At 43.3% G+C, this 20,465-nt stretch overlaps 1 protein-coding gene across 1 annotated transcript in view; it reads right to left on the bottom strand.

Moving 5' to 3' along the window:
* The window catches only part of LOC122793005 (potassium voltage-gated channel subfamily H member 8-like), a 3,945,365-nt gene that overhangs the window by 3,811,839 nt on the left and 113,061 nt on the right, over positions 1–20,465 (bottom strand). The window lies entirely within an intron of this gene.

Raw genomic sequence — 20,465 nt, 5'->3', positions numbered from 1 at the left:
AGTGTAAGAGCAGCAGCAATAATAGGAAAAATGAGTGGCAGTTCAGCATTTCATCAAATAGCTGTGGTGGCCCTAGGCCATATGGAGATATTTGGCCCAGTAAGGCCCTGATTCCTCAGATGGCCCTGCAACAAACTATGATAGGGTCATTATATGGCCCAGAGATTTGCTTGAGAGACACTACAGCAATCTGCAAGGCATTTCCCCACTGATAGTCTTACTTTTGTAGTTAAATGTACAGTTAGTGTAGTATACAATATGTCCCATCATGCATTGCACTAGTAGCTGGTCTAGTATTATGAGTGACTGCAGCTTCATACAAGTTGTATGGACCTCATTGTTACTTGCTCTTGTTTCCATAGTGGTCATTTCTTGTTGCTGAGTACTCAACAGAGTTTTAAATCTTCAAACTAATTGCATTAACTATGTGGTTGTACCATAGCAGTTACGTATCAGAAGATAGTAAGGCCAGGCTTAATCCAAAGATCGATAGAGAGGTACTGTGTTTTCTTTTGCTTCTTTTGATAACATTGAGTTTATGACTGGTTATTAATTAATACATTACCACATTAATTAATACATTTGCAAGAAATAAGTGTGGAATAGTCTGCATCAGACAGCATGAAAACCAAAACTATTAACCAAAAAAAGAAAAGAAAAAAAATAATAGCAGAATCTGTGATACTGAGGCTACCTCTGGTCAGAAAGAGTAACAACGGAATTCTACCATTTCAACAGCATGGCAAAGAAATGGTTGCTGCAGTGCAAGATTGGGCAAAATAATCCCATAGAAGTGAAACATGAGCAATCTGTGTGCTGGGTTGTAGGAGTAGAGATGGATAGAAATATTATTCACTTGGCTGAAAGTGGGGAAACTGTATCAGATACAGATGACCTCATAAATACAGGGTTATCACAATTTCAGAGTCACATGCAAAAGAGGGGAGCAAGCAGAAACTTAAAGCAAGAAAATGGATGGACTGGATTGGGGAGGAAGTTTCTGAGTAAAGCACATTATAAAAAGGCTGAGCAAACTGACTGAGTTTTGTATGTTCTGCCTGTATCCACGTGGGTTTTCATAAACCATTCTGATTTTCTCCTATCTGCCAAAATATGATGCTTAGTGATTATTCTAAATTATCCTTACAAGTAATCTTTATTGTTTCTCTTGTCACTTGTGATACTGCAGAAGAAACATCTGCATGTATTAATCCACTTATCCTGTTTCAGAAATAATGAAATAAATAAATAAAAATAAACTTTCACAAATATTTATGAGTCGGATGGTGGGTCAGCAATGCCATTTGTAAGAGGAGGCCTAATGCTATCACTATCACTATCACTTTTCTGTTGAGCATTCTGAAGAAGTTCAACAATTTTACACATTTTTTTGTGGAAATATATTGACTGTATCATTGTACGAGAATTAATTGGGTTAGGATCTACGACCATTCACAACAAGTTCAGCGGTGATTGGAAGCCCATGAAAGAAGAAAGGGGTAATGTGAAATCAGAATGCACAATGGAATCTAGAAAATTGCCATGTTCTCTTTGGCCCCCAGTCTTCCTACAACCGTTAAAAAACAGGCCCCCTAACAATATGGTTGAGTGAGGTAAGCTGAAAGTAATCCAGGAGTTCAGTAGTTTACTTCTGTTTTAACATTTCTTATGACAAAATATAAGCTAATAAATAAACATTTTGTTTTGTTGTTAATATACAAGTGGTAGCATATATTTCTGATACTTAATCTGAAATAATGGAGGGAGGATTGGCATAGTAGAAGGATGAGTTAGCAAAGGGGCCCCACAAAATGATCTATATTAGGCCCCATATGGCTGGCCCTAAAACAGCATTAGAGAAGTGGTAATATCATACCTCATTTTCCATAATTTTTCAGAATGTCCTTGATTTTGCTATCTCATATATATTTTTTTAAATTATTTTCTGGTACATAACCAAGGATTATAGTTAGTCAATAATGCAAGACCTTTGTGCATTTTTTGTTATTCAGCCATTGTCTCTTGACTTTGTCTCATGTTTTTGGTCTCATAACACTTGAGGTTTTCTTGCAAATCTTTGAGAACTGCAGTCACTAAATGATGACAGATATTGGACTTTTCAGAAAATGCAAAAAATGCAGATATATATATATATATATATATATATATATATATATATATACACATACACACACACACACACATGTGTGTGTGTGTGTGTGTGTGTGTGTGTGTGTGTGTGTGTGTGTGTGTGTGTGTGTGTTATTCTAGCAACTTTCTGAGTGTAAAAGAGCAATGTTAAAAATCTGTCTCAGATTTGGCTCTTTAGTCCCTCATTATTTTTTGAGTTGATTGTTGATCCTTGATTGTTGTGTGTATGCCACGGTGGTGCAGCGGTAGTGTTGTCACCTCACAGCAAGAGGTTCTCCCGTTCGATTCTCGGCTGGAGCGCCTTCTGTGTGGAGGCTGCATGTCCTGCCCGCTGTCGAGTGACATTTGAAAGACATGCGTGAATGGGTGTGCCTTCATTGAAGGTTGGGCATCGAGCTGGCACCTCAGCACCATAAAAAACAACTGCCAATCATAGCGGACCGGAGTTCCGCTGTGGCAAACCCTAACTGGGAAAAGCCAAAAGAAGAACATCCTTGATTGTTGTGCTAAGGGATTAAGAGAGATTGTTTATGTTTTTATTAGTCAGATGAGGTTTACATGACAAAGTAGCTGTAGCTGTACAGGATAGAGGTAGGGTCCGTTTGTGGATCCCTCAGTCATTTGCTGAGTTAGCCACCTGTCTTTGCAGGATTACTAGGCATTTGTGTGAAATAAGTGAAATAACTGTGGTTATTTATGTGAAAAAATTGAAATTACTTAACTTTCAACTCTTCCCAATTTCTCAGAATGCCCCTGATTTTGCACATATTTTTATTCTGTTCCTCATAAAATGCATGGTTTCTGGCACAATGTGAGCACTGTAGTAACCAAGTGATGACAAAGATTTGATTTTCAGAACTTATGTGCCTCAGAAAATGTACAATAATGTAAATGTCTATTATTGTAACAATTTTCTAACTATGTAAAAGAAATCTATTTCTGATTCTGGGGCTTTGCCACTGATTCTTGTGCTAAGACGTTGAGAGATATTGTCTTTTATCATATCCAGTTGAGGTGTACAGAGCAAAGTGTCTATAACTGCTGAGGTGTACAAAGCAAAGTATTTATAACTGCTGGGTGTTGGTGGGGCTGTCTGTAGATGAAAGTAACTTACCCTCAAATTTTATAAGTTTAAACAGTTTGTCTTTGCAGGGGTAGTGTTGATTTGTGTAAAATAAGTTTTATTTTTATCACTATCAGACATCTGAGGTGTACTCAGTGGGGCAATAATTGTTGGGTTTGAGGACTTTCTATGGATAAGAATGGCTGACTCTGGTTGACATAATCAGATTAAGCAGGCATTAGTCTGATTTCACATTTTTTTAAAGTAACTTGGAATACTTTGAACAGCCTCTTTTTTTACCTCAGTTGGACATTTGTAACATATATTGTCAAGTAGACATAATTGATGGGTATGGACATTGGTTGCGGATAATTACTGCATATTAGATGGTTTTAAATCAGTAAGGTGAATCCAGAAAAACATGAAATTTTATAAGTGGTCAAAAAAAGTTTGTGTGCTTGTATATGGGGGGGGGGGCATGATTTGAAAAACTTGCAGGGCTCAAAGTGCACTTAATTCTTCATGGGCTTTATACTACTACCTAAGCTGGGTAAGAGTAGAGCAAGCCAGAGGTGGGATGAAGGTACGTGCAAAGACATGGATTATGCCATATTATGGTAAAGGCTCTCCTACAATCCCTGCCCCTATGTGTAGGAAACTCTGGCAAGGTACAGAGCTGTTAGGAATATAATGAACCTAGTATGTGATATCATTAGGTCACATGTTGCACCCTGTGGGCTGCTTTCTTATGGTTACAGTGTGCACTGTAATGTGTGTTCACTCTAGATACATTCTAGACTTCATCTGTGGGTGGGTTTGGTATAATGGTTAAGGTCTTCAACTCACATCACTGTGGCAATACTAAAGACCTCATCATCATAAGCTTTTTACAGCTTCCTGAATGTCATGGCAGAACATGGGCCTAAACATTATTTTTTTTGCCCTGAGACTACATCCTTCCAGAAGTACCGTTAGCAAAACAAAGTCATAAATAAAAATGACAGTAATATACCAGAAAATGCCACTCCATTATATGTTACACTATCACCAATAAAACCACAGCACTACATATAACATATGCAGAAAACCACCAAGATTCTTCACAGTTTTTGCATACTGTTAGCTCAGAAACTAGGAAACCAACCCTAATATAGTGTTTCTTTTCACCTCATGAGGAGGTGACAATAAGAAAACCCCTTTAGGTCTAATCTAAGGTTGAAAAATAAAACTGTTCAAAAAGTCTGAAAATACTTATTAGTAGTGATAACTGTCGTATATTTTGTGAAAAAGCATGGCCATAAAGAAATGCTTTATTGTAGTCTAGATGCCATGGTATTCTCAATCTGTCTTTGGTCAGTATAAATTAACTAATGCACTTCAGAACATAGCAAAATGAAACTACGATCATTACATACGTATTTGCTGGCAAACAATCTCATAACATGAGAGAAATCTTCCACTGATCTAGTGATATAAAGTAACTCCAATATCATATACTGAAATATCAAAGCAGGGAGATCATTTTGTTTTCATTGTTGAAGCTTCAGTGCATTAGCGTTGGCAAAGTCACATACTGTGTGCTTGTTTTTGTTTCAACTGTCTCAAAGAAGAAGGAGAAAGTGAGTGTCATTCTTTCTTTTTCACCTTCTGCTTTTCTACTAGTTTGTACATCTAGAGAGTTAGCATGCATAAACATCGGCAGTGTGGGAGCTTGCTCCCACATCTGGGGATGTAGACGGTGATTTTCCCTTAAAAAAAGTTTTGGAATACTTTACACATTTATTACAGATCAGATGGTTATTCATTATAGGTCCTCTACAGATGACTGAAATCCCAAAAAGTCAACTTTTGTATGGCCTAGACGATATGATCGACTTTTGGAATTTCAAACGTTCAGAACGGACATCACCGTATAATGCAGAATGGGAAGATTTCCATCTTCTGCACTATAGTGCGATCTCGGAGTTGGTATATTTAAATTGCAGGGAGTTTGGGGGGGGCGCAGCCCTGCATGGGGGAGGGTGCTGGGGGCTTTTCCACCTTCTAGCAATGTGCAGGTAAGTTTTTGTTTTGTGTTTTTTTTAAACGATGTTCAAAATTCCAAAAGTCAATCATATGGTCTCGGCCATATGAAAGTCGGCTTTTTGGGATTTTGATCAACTATAATAGGCCCATTCATCATGTATTCTCACAAAAGTGCCTTTCTAAACATTATCCCCTAAATAAATTGCAACTCAGATTTTCAGTCAGCAATCTAATGATTATTTTTAAATGAAATCTAACGTGAATTTTGTTTGTACTTGAGTGAACTCTTAGTAGTATGAAAGATACAAGCAAATGAGATGCTATGTATGGAAATTACCTTTAAGAAAGCACAGCATTTAAATGTACAGATTACTACCTCACATGAACTTCTGATATACCAAAAAAAAAGATTGTTGTCTTTAGAAGAGCTGTTTAAACTTGAACAATGTGCTGTATGGGTTACCATGTTAGCACTATGGGCAAACAGACTAAGATTTAATTATCCAAGTAATGCATCTTAGAAATCTCCACTGACAGCACTGTAGTCACACCACCACCCACTCTTGACATGAAATGGAAGTGTAAGACATATACACTGTCATCTTATCTGAATTGCTACAGAACATTGCTAATACCAATATTTATTTTAATACATAGACCATGCAAGCCAGACATCTAAGTTCTTTGTACTAGTTCTACTAAAACAGTTTGCACAAGTTAAAATGTGCAATGAAGTTATCCATGTGACCAACACAGTATACTATGTGATTTGTATTATTCTACTAGTGAAGCCTTCCATAAGATATTTATTTTTGTCTGTGCTCAGAGACATTGATCAAACATATGTACATAAAGGCACACAGAGGTCCTTGGGTATAGTGATTCATTACGCATAATGGCGAGTAAAAGTAGAGGATATGTTTTCAGTCTCTCTAGTACTTGTTATTATCACACTGTTCATGATGCAGCCATCAGATGCACCTGTGAATAGGTGCATTCAACAATAGCTTCATAGTGAAAGGATAATTACTGCCTATGCATCACTACTAATTATATAAGGCTAGCTATGACAACCACAACACATAAAAAACAGAAGCAAAAATAATATAACTTTATAGTTTCTGAAGATGATGGGCATCCCCTCAAATCATGACTAATGGCATGCATTAAACACCCTTGTACAGGCATGGAATACTTTGGAAAGATTCTTTAGACTCCTGAATAATAATTTGACCATCTGGACACCTCCAGTGATGCAGTGTAGTACTGATCTTACAGTACCAGCATCAATGTCCCTTTGCACAGTATGCTGTACAATATGATTCTCCCCTGTGTACTACCATAAGCAGAGAAAGCAGATTTGCAAAACTGCCCAGCAGTATCAGAGGCCTCATAACAAGACAGTGTAGAGGACAATGACTGTTTATTTCAGCCACTCTTATACCACGGAGGGCACAGTAGCCAGTATACTGTTTTGCTAAGACAGTGGTATTACAGATTTATGCTCATACCATGAGGGATCTACATTACACTGACAAGTTTGCAGTACAGGTTAGTAGAGTGAAAACAACTTGCATGAGTGCAAACAGAGTGAGACGACCACAGTGTAATTTCAAAACATCACACATCAAATCCTTGAACACATTGTTTCTTAAAAACAATCACAAGCAACATAACAAAAAAAAAAAAAAAAGAATTTCTCATTGGTGGCAAAAACTTTCATACCCCAATGTAGTAGGCAACAACTCCGCTCACTCCATGTTATTATGATCAGCTATAAGGTTAGTGCTGGTTGGAAGAAAAGAACACTTTTCCCAAAGCAGAAGTCAGCATATGCAGCATTGCAGAGAAAGCTGTGGAAAGGTCATGGATAAAATGCCTGCAACACATATTGGTCACAGCTATAGATAAGTGTTGTCCTTGAAAGCTACATGTATGCTACTTCCACACCATTAACACCTACTTATCATGCCCCCAGCACCTTGCACCCGGAGGCAGTGGTCCTGACTGGTGCCGTGAAATTTTGCAGAACATCTTATAGAGAAGGACAAAAAGAAAAATAAATAAAATAAAATAAAAAGGGATTTAGTGTAGAAATACTTTGTATGGAAAGATCTTTTACTTATTTATTTGTCTTTGACTTAAGGAATGCACCAGATCTTTCAGCTTGTGCAAGTAACCCAAAATAGATTTTCTTTATCAGCAACTGTCTATAACTGTGGACAGTATGTTTTAGGCAGTTTACCCACAACTTTCACAGCATTCTGCATCACAGAACAGTGTGTCTCAACAGATCACAGATTTAGTACATCTGATCGTAGAAATAAGGTAGAACTTGGCTAGGCTTGCAAGGGCCCTAGGGCCATTAGCCTATCAACTTCCTATGATCCTATGATTCTATGTGGTGGAATATTCTATGGCCATCATGGTAAAGTCAGTCAGAATGGAAAGTGTTGTGAAAAAATCCCATGGAAACAGAAGCTGCCTATTATACCAAGAATCTACTGAAATTCCACACATCCCACAACTATAACATTAGCCGTTTAATGTTGAAATACAGCTTTTAGAAAAATATTCCACATTTTGCTGAAAAATGTAATAAACAAGTTGAAGTAGTAGGGCAAAGAGAGATATGACATCTTAACAGCTATGTAGATGTAAGGAGTTAATTTTTTAACAGTCCCATGTGAAATAACAAACATAAATATCACAGCTTATAAATAAACAATGTTGATGTACAATTTGTTAAGATTCCTTACTGAAACTGTCCCCGGGATTCATGAAGCTCGGCGCAAGGCCGGTGTAAGGCTTGCGCCAGCCGTGCGGCGTATATATGGAGTAGTAGTGCCATATGCATATTAATGAAGGCGTGCAGCCGCCACAGCCACGTGCATAGGAAACGTGCGCAAGTGCATGGGGCGTACCGAAGTTGCGGAGGGAGGCGTGTCAATGTCGGCTGTCGATGAGCAACCTAAACTGCTGAATAGTATAGTCCGCCTGCAGTAATACTCGCACCTATCAGTGTCCGTGGAGACTGAAACGTATACAAAGCATGCAAGATAGTCCCTGCGAACAGAAAATGAAGAAGCAAACACAAATGCACGATAGGGAATAACAGGTCCCTACCCTTGAACAAATGACAGAAAAACCACGTGCCCGTGGTCCAACGTAGTGTTTATAGCTATACCATGTGGAAGTGAAACATATCATATGCTAGGGCGCCGCCAGGAGGTACGTCCAGCCCAATGGAGAGGGTCACCAGCTGACCCATAATGTGAGGGAGGGTACATAGCTGTGCAGATGTGTCCATAACAAAATACACGAGGAGAAATGTAGATATATGTAGTGACTGTATGTCCGAATCATATCCCACAAGGGATGTAATAGTCACATACAAAAGGTATGTCTGTATCCCACATAACAAATGTGATAGGGAATAGAATACACATGTAAACGAATCAGGAGCATAGAAACAGCTACAACAATAAGGACACATGTAGGCCGAAAGGAACAGTATGACCCGTACCATCGACTAAGAATACCACCTGTCCCACTTTGCGAGCGACAGTACCGCTGCGGCCAGATGTGTCCTGACACAAGCATGTAAACATGGCAAATGTGCAGAGATTATAGGACATAATTATCCCTCAGACGTCATGTAATAGTGGCATTAAACAGTTGTTCTCCACACGTATATTACATAAATGTCATAAGAAAAGGAATACGCCACTGAAATGCTACAAGACTAAAGCTTAGATATAGGCAAGAGTTGTAAGTTCTATCTGCCGAACTGACCGTGGGTATGTGTCGGCATGGAAAATGTGTTGTGTCCACCGCAAATGTTACATTGTGGCCAATTGAAAAGGTGGAAACAGTACCGTAGACTGTGGGGAGGCATTGTCCACAACAGTCGGATATGTGGAAGGAATAGCATGGACATCGGAAAAGGTGCCATCCCCCCAATGAGTACAACAGGTCTGCAAATCCCGGGAGTCATCGGTAGAAGCCAAACTAGTATGTGACACAGCCGAATGGGTAGTACCCGGGTATACCAACTAAGTAACGAAAGTGAAGTATGGGCGTGTACCTATGTGTGTGAGGTATAGCACGTGGGAAGCAAACATGGCAGGGTAGTCCACACAACCATAAAGGTACCCGACACCTGTAGGGCAGTCAATGTGCTACTCTGGCCGTGTCATGGCCCAACAACAAAAGTAGTGAGCTATCGGATGTGAGTAATTTGCATGTGAGGGATGGATGGGTAATGGTAAAACCCGCAAAGGCGATACTGTGTCGTATGCAGAAAAGGTGAACCAGAGGTATAGGAGGGGCAGCGGGTGAAGTGGACATAAACACAAACACATGGAGAAACAGCTGCAAGACAAGCAGACAGGCCATAGTGTAGAACACAATCCCACAAACATATGTATCATGTAAATGTGCGATCAAAATGTATAGATATGTCACCGTCACATACCCACAGGTTGGTCCTGATGGAACTGGCCATAACAAATGCAACACACCTGGCTGCATAATGGGCTACCCAGCATACCCTCCACATCACACAACCCAGCCCCGTAACAGAACGTCCACCAAATCCACCCGTACGTGGCCCACTGGTCCGTTGCAGACACAGCTACACATACCGACCCCTACGCATATGTAGTAGGTATTGTCACCCTAGGCAGTGTCAGGATAGCAAACCATGTATTCCCTGCATGTTAAACCCCTGCACATTTTCATAAAGCCAAAATACATTTCGATATTGTTTCTGTGTGGAATGGTCCAATTTCTGGAATATCCCTTACGGGATAAGTAACCTGTGTAAATAGTAGAATGGGTATGACGACAAGATGTCCAATCCTGTACATATCTGGACACAAGTCAGAACGTGAAGTACAGGTCCAAGACACTGTCCAGACCTGAGTGGTCATGCATAACCCAGTACCCAGGATAAAACACCTTCCCGTGATGCACGTGTCCCCACACAAATATGCGGGAGAATATATCGCACACTCGCATAGTGGCAAATGGCAGAAGGGTGAGGAAGACACCCGACATTAACAGGAGAACCCTGATGAAGTGTGAGGGATACCTAGTGTGTGCCGGCGTGACCGACCATACCTGACAACCTGTGTGAGCTAGATATCTGGACAGAGCCATGACTACAAGTGAGACAAAGGTACAACAGCAGGTACAATATGCAAAGATAGCTGTTAGAAGTTATTCATGTATGTGCAGTCTGAGTACCCGGGAAGTCCACTGGGTGAAGAAGTGCCCAGTAACAGCGGAGGCCCGGGTAGAAAAGCTCCACAAGCAATACAAGGAAATAAAGGCTACATAATGTTAAAGGTAAAATACAAGAGTAAAAGGCATACAGTCAGGAAATACACATGCATAACATGTGCATAATAAGACAGTGCAAATCCAGAGTTTGTAGTGGTAATACAGAAATGTACAACAATGACATACTGGGAGTCAAGTGAGTGTCAGCTAAGTCTGGTTAAGCTGGAGGGTAGAGAGGAGCAGGAGTATGGAGAGCTCAGAGGAGTGAGATCCGTAGAATGTATAACAGGTGCAAGCAGGAATATATCCATGTGGATGGATAAACATAGATATATCATAGAATGACAGTTTGCACAATGGCATTAATGTCCGGAGTATGAAGTCTGAAACTCAACTGTCTGCCAGCACGTCCCGACATCTGTCCCTAATGCCGAGCTACTGCTGTGCCAGAACACAACAGCGTATTACAGAGGTTCGTACCATATCACTCAACTGTCCAGATATCCGCAGAATGACCAGAGTGTTGGCTCATAGTGTTGTGTGCCTCCGACAACCTGCGTCTGTCCGGTAAATAGGTGTGGATTGACGTCACGAAATAATGAGCATTAAGTATAGCACTCCACATCCCGCAGAAGAGTCATGACAATGCAAAACCTAGTATTCTATCAACGTTATAAGCTTGTAAGGAAACTAGTTAAAATGTGTCCCTCTTACTCTCCCCATCATGTAGGGTTTGCGCAGATTTGTTGCTCAAAGAGGTCGAGAGGTATGGTCCATACATATGTACAGTAACAAGCCATGACATTTGTGTAATGTACAACTGCATACCTGTAGTCACAACATGTCCAAGAAAATAATCCCCATATGAATGAATACAGGTAATAGTCAAATGTGAATGGGAACCCCCCCCCCCTCACCGTGGAGTATGGACCATAACAACCCCACCCATAATATGTACAGCCAACAGAATAAGCTCCTGATAGGTGCCCAAACACATGTGTCTATAAATACAGGTAAAATGTTCATAATAGGGAGATGCTCCCTGTCCACATGCTTCATCTGACATTTGAACTCGGCCAGGGAAGTTCCGTTCACCAGGCGGACAAGCCCATACCCAGATCACTACATGAACACCCTGACAATCAGAAACGTGTATGTGATATGACTATATGCCCTGGTGTTCTGCATATCCTCGGAGTGATTAACAATGCAGCTGGGGTCCACAGCAGTAGGCAATACGGAATGTGTAATATGTAGTACCGCGTTTCCCACAGCAGGAGAATGGATGCCTGTGTTGTAAGTGAAGCGGTGAGGCATATGTTGATGTAGCTAAGTACTATGGGTATGCATATCAATGAGGCAGAACAGCAACAGAATACTGTTTCCGGCATCCGTCCAACGTGAATGCAGTCCCGGTTGACCTACGACCACTGCAGATATCCCTGTAAAGTGTAATGAATGCGTTCGTGCTGTACACACAGTTAAATACGTAAAGGTGAACCATGTGTTTCACACCAGTCCGTAAACCGGACTACAGATAAGTAAGTGTTACGGTCAGACGTATGAAAGGCCACGCAAGCACACATTTATTAAACAGATGTAACCCACAACATGTAAATGCAAGTGCGCCTGTGCGTGTGTGATCCGCTCACAGCATAGTAAATGAATGCTGTTTCCCCCACGTTAGATATACATGGCTCAAACCTGTTAACCCTGTAAAGTATGAAACTGGACAAAGGCATGCAAACTACCGGTACAAATAGGGACAAACCCCAGATATGTGCCAGAACAAACATAGAAAGTGGATAGAATAACGGGTGTGTCAGTAGCATGGATTCTCTGAAGGGTATGCAGTCGTAACCTGAACTGCTTGCCAGTATTTCCCAACGTAAGTCTTTAATGAAATGCCACTACATTGCCAGATAGACACAAGGTTATGAAAAACACACTGAAGATAAAGAGGCAACCAGCTGTACAGTCTGTGACAATCTGTACAGTGGAAAGGTATGGTATGGATATAGATATATGTGTATACACATAATCCACAGACGTAAACCAAAGCAAATTATGAAATGAGGACTGTACATGTATATATGTATACACAACAAACATATGTCCCGTAGATATGACATATGTACATAAATAGGCCACGGCATAGCTAATATGGGTAGACAAACAGACATGCACGAAAGGTGAATAAACCGCTGCTTTCCAAACCATTGGCCAGAAAGTGACAGTCCAGCAAGTTCTACACTTTAAACATGCATATAGGTGTCCATTGCAGGACCCCAAAAATTGATCCATATGTAGTGTCAACCGTCATTGATGCAAAATAAGTGACCTCAGCAAATACGATATAGCTGTACATGCAACAGTAGCAGGTGCAAGGGTAATGACACATGTGTCGATAGAATGTATGACGTACGAACTGATATCCGGAGAGTGGGGAGTGCATATAAGTGTCTCCACACTTTAGTACCGCTCACATTAAACATGTGTAATGGGTACTGTGGAGGAGTGTCAGGTATGGGAATCATGGGTTTGCAGAAATGGGCCTAGGTGTTGTTTGGCAGAGATTTATTAGGCCCGCCCTGTGGGAGTGATGTGGGTATAGCACACGCCTATATTCTCAATAATGGGGCAAACCATCCACTGGATATTGCGTAAACCATTGTGGGAATATGTAGGGCCCTATATCAGTGTCATGTAGGCGATTATCATGGATGGACATGCGTACGACCAAGATGGTAACCATACCTGGCAAACTGTCAGAATAAGACAGCTGCACTAAGGCATAGTACATGAAATACAAATAGGGACTATATTAGATATACCCCAGACAAAGTCAGAACGTTGATAGAATACTGGCGTAGCCAGGAATATGAATGTTATGAGTGTTACTAATCATGACATAGAAATGTCAGTCACTATTATCTAACCGCACAGTTCGTAATGCCTTGCCAGTAATTTACCAGAAAGGCACATTACTATGACAAATGTAACAAGAGCAAAGGTCAAACGTCAGGGCGTTTACCCATAATGTGTACAGGTTAGGGGTATGAAGGTAACCTGTCCAAAATACATGTACAGAACTAGTGATACTAGGTGGACAGGTGAGAAGAAAGACATCAGGACAAATGACAAAACATGTACAAGTCATACGCATGTACTCCGACAAATGTGAATGACAACGTATGCCCTGTGAAAGTCAATGTGGAAGGTTAATAGACTCAAAAGAAATGTGTCCCTCAGGGTGTCATGCAGTGTCACCGTTACAATGTCCAGTCCCCCATACTCGTACGTGAGCTCTGCCACTGACGGAAAGCGCAAATACCGGCGTACACATACGGTACATGATAGACTAATTAGTGTGGATAAGCAGCTGTTGGCCTGTGTGAGGAATACAACCCTCTGGGTGGGTGTGTCCTGCAATATAAATGTAATGGCATGTGGCCTGTGATGCCGCCATACAGTGTGTGTATTGGTGTCAGAAAGTTGATATCTTGTATCAGACACATACTCCGCAACTGTACAGATTTACGCAGAATGTGCAGAGTTCTGCCTCATATGTTTGGTGTGTTCCACGTAAAATCAGTACCATTCTGGCAAATTCCTGAGAACTGAAGTCATGAAATAATGACAAACATGTGAGTTTAAGACACCAAATCTGTCAGAAAAGTCATACTAATGCAAAACCTATTATTGTGTCAACTATCTACGTTTGTAAGAGCAATATGTAAATACTGCCCCTATGTGTCCCACTATCAGTTAAGGCTTTGTCCAGATGTTTGCTCTAGGAGGTGGAGTGGTATGATCAGAAACAGATACATGTGTGAGGAAACAGCATTATCGACTGCAAGATAACGCAGAAGGTATGAAAAGCGCTGCAGTAGGACGTTCAGTACTGTCCGCAGGTATGTGCTGACATGTCAAATGACACAGCAGTCTACATGAAGTACCTATAGGGCTGTCACCTTTACAAATGATGATAGTGGGACATACCCACAGCCATGCACACAGCACAAATAGACATACACACAGCAAAACTAGGCCATGATACATGAAGCCTCCGGCGTGTACGAGTAGAGTGAGAGTACAGCAAGGATAGATGTCTGCCAAGCTATACAGCAAACGCCTGTAAGGGTGTGTAACACCGCCCGTAACACGAACGTTGCACGGACAATGTTGGGATTTGCAACATACCCCATTGGTATGTGAAAGCTATGCAAATATGCGATACATGAAACAGTCAGCTGTCCATGCAAGAGCAGAGTTATGGGCAGAAAATATATATATATATATATATATATATATATATATATATATACACACACACACACACACACACACACACACACACACACACACACACACACACACACACGTGGCAGGGTTGTGAGCAGAACATGAACGTAACCACTGTACCACACAACAGCATTACGCAGTGACAGAACGTGCAACCGTGAGTAGTAGATCACGGAAATCACACAGGCATACGTCTAGCCTGTAGACAGCGGCATCAAAGGCAAAGACGCCGCACAGATGTTATGGTGAGTGAATACTGTAAAAGCAATGTACTGTTGTCATGCAGCTGGAAACACACACACACACTTGGCAGGGCTGGGAATCGAACTTACACCTAACTACCCTATCACACTACAGCATGACGCATTTACAGAACATGCTACCGAGATTACTAAACACAGCAGACCCACAGGCATTCTTCTAGGTGCGTGTCAACATCCGCAAAGGCAAAGACATCAGCAGGATATATCTGTGGTGCGAAGCATCTAAAAGCATAACCTGAGTCCCCAGGCGGACGGGAGCATGCACACACACACACACACACACTTGGCAGGGCTGGGAATCGAACTTACACCTAACTACCCTATCACACTACAGCATGACGCATTTACAGAACGGGCTACTGAGATTACTAAACACAGCAGACCCACAGGCATTCTTCTAGGTGCATGTCAACATCCGCAAAGGCAAAGACGTCAGCAGGATATATCTGTGGTGTGAAGCATCTAAAAGCATAACCTGAGTCCCCAGGCGGACGGGAGCATGCACACACACACACACACACACACACACACACACACACACACACACACACACACTTGGCAGGGCTGGGAATCGAACTTACACCTAACTACCCTATCACACTACAGCATGACGCATTTACAGAACGCTACCGAGATTACTAAACACAGCAGACCCACAGGCATTCTTCTAGGTGCGTGTCAACATCCGCAAAGGCAAAGACGTCAGCAGGATATATCTGTGGTGTGAAGCATCTAAAAGCATAACCTGAGTCCCCAGGCAGACGGGAGCATGCACACACACACACACACACACACACACACACACACACACACACACACACACACACTTGGCAGGGCTGGGAATCGAACTTACACCTAACTACCCTATCACACTACAGCATGACGCATTTACAGAACGTGCTACTGAGATTACTAAACACAGCAGTCCCACAGGCATTCTTCTAGGCGCGTGTCAACATCCGCAAATGCCAGGATGCCGGCAGGGATTGTATAGAGAGTGTACGATCAGACATAGTACTGTCCCATGGTAGACATATACAACCACACGGCAGTGGTGTACTCGGGGCAACTATACATGTATGGAGCACTACAACAACAATACATAGACACAGTACGCACCACAGACAGTACACCCTTCCAGATAGTCACCCAGTGTGTACTCGGTAGGCATCCATCCTGACGTTGAAGACGGAAATCCGTTGCCTGGATGACCACCATGGCAATACAGGATGTCAACGGCCATGCCCATGCACAGAGGGACATCACCGACACAAGGTGTCACTGGCCATGGCCGCACACCTGGTAATATACGTCAGTTCGGACTGTACTGTGTGTCGATCTACACAACGGCGTACTGGGCATGCTCACACACTTAGCTGTTGCAAAGGGCCGTCTTGCATGCAGATGGAGTGTAAACACGGAAGGTCTCAGTTTGGACTGTACCGTGTGTCCATCTACACAACTGCGTACATGGACTGTACTGTGTGTCCATCTACACAACAGCATACTGGGCATGCTCACACACTTAGCTGTTGCAAAGGGCCATCTTGCATGCAGATGGAGTGTAAACACGGAAGGTCTCAGATTGGACTGTACCGTGTGTCCATCTACACAACTGCGTACATGGACTGTACTGTGTGTCCATCTACACAACAGCATACTGGGCATGCTCACACACTTAGCTGTTGCAAAGGCCTGTCGTGCATGCAGATGGAGTGTACACACAGAAGGGCACAGTACAGAAGGGCACAGTAAGGTATAACTGTCCTCACGCACAGGGCGGTCACACATGCAGTGACCTGTACACACACAGCTGCCATCACAGCTGTCACAGGTGCAGGTCACACACGTACACACTGCAGTGTACACTGTAGCTGTCAAGTCATCACCATGTCATCGGTGCAGCACTACACAGCCTTACAGTACCACAACACCATGTGACACATGACCACTGGGCTGTACAGAGGTGTACACCAGCTGTGCAGAGTACACATGTACCAACAGGGATCCAACAGGTGTTATGCATTGCAATGATACCAGTATACATGAACAGGTCAGCTCAAGACATACCACGGCCCTTACACAGCTGTGACACATGACTGTTGCTGTACACCAATGAACACACGTCTGGATATGTCATACATGTGATTGTGTGGATGTGTGCATGGACTGCACACACAACACATACATACATAGCCTTTGATGTACCTCGTGCATAACAGTGGCCTAATCAATGCTACACACGCAAATGGAAGGTGGGTCCATGTCTGTTGAATGCTCACACTACAGGGGGTAGCAATGTTGACCGGGACACATACCCTTGTACTGGTCGCCTGTGACACCCGTGATATCATACCACAGTCCATGTGTTATGTATGTCAACACACATGTCCAACAATAGCAATGCATACAAACATGGCAACAGGAGACACATGTGACATCTGTACTGTGCATGCAGCAACCATGCATGTGCAGTGGCCGATGTCCGTAACATAGTTGCACCTAACTACGACATGCAGTCGCAATGCAGACCCATCATTGACACCTGTATACGGTGACATACAAACAGCACGTATGGAGGGATGTGTGTACATAAAGTGGTGAACCACCTGTGTAGATGTATGTGTGCAGGGGTGGCTCACAGTTGTGTCACACACCATCCTATCATGCCATGTGCAAACAGTACGCTATGTCGCTGTTACGTGACGGTGCTGACATAATGCATACACAGCGGTCAGGTGTTACCAACTATATGTCACATGGCACCTGTAACACCTACAACCTCCCGTGTGCATATAGCAGCACATTTGCCAGATATAGCGTTGGTACACATAATGCAATCAATACCGCTGCATGTCTATCAAACGTGTCATCATATGGCAGGTGTATCATTCCCAGCACTGCCATGTGTGTCCGAATGTGTGACCAGAGATGCCACATATCGCGGGAATATGTCCCAGTTGTTACACATCCCTGTACACCGTTGTAGAGATCTGTACATACGTCAGTGTGGGAAGCATGACGTCGGCTGGTGTGGTGCATCACACACGTCGGCTGTCCGTATACACATGTGTGGTCACCACAGTGTGTGTGTGTCTGTATGTATGTCTGGTGCTTGGTGTGAGGGTGTATGCTAATATACAGTGAGAAATGATCACTAACCCCACGTGGTGACTAACCCGTAATGGTGATGCAGTGCACTACCCTGTTGATGCCATAGGTCCCAGCCATACTGGCTACCTGTGCATGTTCCTTCTCTGTGACACGTCGTGTGGGTGCATAGTACTGTGAGGGTGATGACCACATAGGCAAGGGTCCCCACCTGAACACTATGGGGTGTGCGTTATAGTGGTGTACACAACGTGAATGTGGCCATGTTCCCGTACTGTTACAGGGTCCTACTGCTGCACAGTGTGGCCTCCAGCTACCAAGTGACACCTCACATCATCATTGGCCAGACCGCTGTGTACAACCCCTGCACCATGTCACCATACCTGTAATGTGTCCTGCTATGTATGTCACGTCTCTGTCCAGTGTAGCCTGTGGCACTGACCACATGCGTCAGGTGCAGTATATGCGGACATCTGTGTCATGTTGGTGTTTCCAACAGTCAGGTTGAGGGTACATGTAGCATGCTGATATTGCCAGACGTGCCTGTGAGTAATCCACAGTTACACGTGGGGGACTGCAAACACTGCTACCTGTAGGCACATGCAAGTACACCATAGGAGGGAACCAGGGTATCACAACCAACATGGTGCTACAGATGTAACCGAGACACATACCGTGAACACATCACAATGCATGCTGCACCTGCACTACATGGTATGACCGGTGCATGTCGACAGTACACAACCTATGTCACATACACATCTCTCAGTATTCACACACAACCACTGCAACATACACATCCCTCACTATGCATACACAGGTAATATTACATACACCTCTCACTATTCTGTTCACCCTGTGCATCAGAATATTTGTGCATAACCCTGCACCGATGGTGTGGATGACAGGGATGCGGCACAGGCTTCATCATATGCACAGGGTGATATGTTTGCCATGGAATAGGCTGCACCAATGGATAACATCATGTGTGTGTGTAAGGGCCGGTGAGTTGATTGGACATGTCTGTTCAGAATGCATGTGGATGTTGTGGAGCCCTACAGTTGTGTTTGCTGTGTGCGTGTATGTGTGTACACAGTTCTGCCATTTGTGAGGCCTACACGGGGTATAATTGACAGCCCCAGATTGTACAGACCAGGTTGTACAGCTCACTGTGTCCGTCCACGGCCACGTGACCTGTGCCTGCCTGGGGTTGCACGGGCACTACCAGGTGGAGGTACAGAGTGGCTACTGTCCGACGACACATGTCCGCTGGAACCGTGTCCCCACTGAGAATGTCCAGGGCCACGTCCACGTGGCCTGCTGTGTCCTGGTGTTGACAGCGCAGCACCAGCTGCACTGCTACTGCTACCGGCACTATGGGAGCGGGCATGTGAGGTGGCACGCTCACGTCGACCTACACTAGGTGGTGTTGCTGGCCTACGTCCACGTGGCCTACGCCTCACTCCTACCAGATGTTCCAGCACAGACAGCTCCTGCTTGCGGATTGCCATGCCTCGGTCAAGGATTCCGACCATTTCACCCAATCGCCTATCCAGAACATCAGCAATCTGCTGTTGAGCATTTGCCAATGCCTGGATGTTGTCATTTAGGGTATGGATAGCAGCCCTCTGCAGCCTCTGCCCTTCTCTGTTCTGCCATTCAGCACGTGCCTGTGCCGCCATTACAGTCTGGAACATGCGTCTGGTGATACCAGCTGCTGCGCTCTGTCCTGCAGGTGCATGTCTGCCAGAGGTCCTCCTACGAGCAGCACCGGCCACATGCCTGTGTGGCACATCTGCAGTCATTACACTGACACCATGGTGTGTAGACACACCTTCTGTAGCCACCACACGTTCCTGTTCCACGCTAACAGACGCTGACTGTCCTTCCTCTATGGCCACTGGTGATGCGGTATGTGTTGGCAGCAGAACTGTGTGCAGGGAAGAGGGGACCTAGCTGGGATGGTAACCATTGGCACAGATTCAGCCCCTGACAACCCTGCCTGTACCTCATGCATATGTTCATCACCGCTAGTATCTGTGGGGACACTAACATCAGATGGACCGCAGGAGGGTAACACCTACATCACCTGTGAATGCAAAGAAATACTGTAAAGTACAATAGACACAGACACAGACACACACACACAGACACACACACACACACACAGACACACACACACACACACACAGACACACACACACACAGACACACACACACACACACACACACACACACACACACACACACACACACACACA

Source organism: Protopterus annectens, chromosome 2.part0 (genome assembly GCF_019279795.1).
Source record: "Protopterus annectens isolate FY-2018-M chromosome 2.part0, PAN1.0, whole genome shotgun sequence".
Lineage (NCBI taxonomy): Eukaryota > Metazoa > Chordata > Ceratodontiformes > Protopteridae > Protopterus > Protopterus annectens.
Note: the sequence above shows the minus strand (reverse complement) of the source record. Positions and strands in the feature narration are given on the sequence as shown.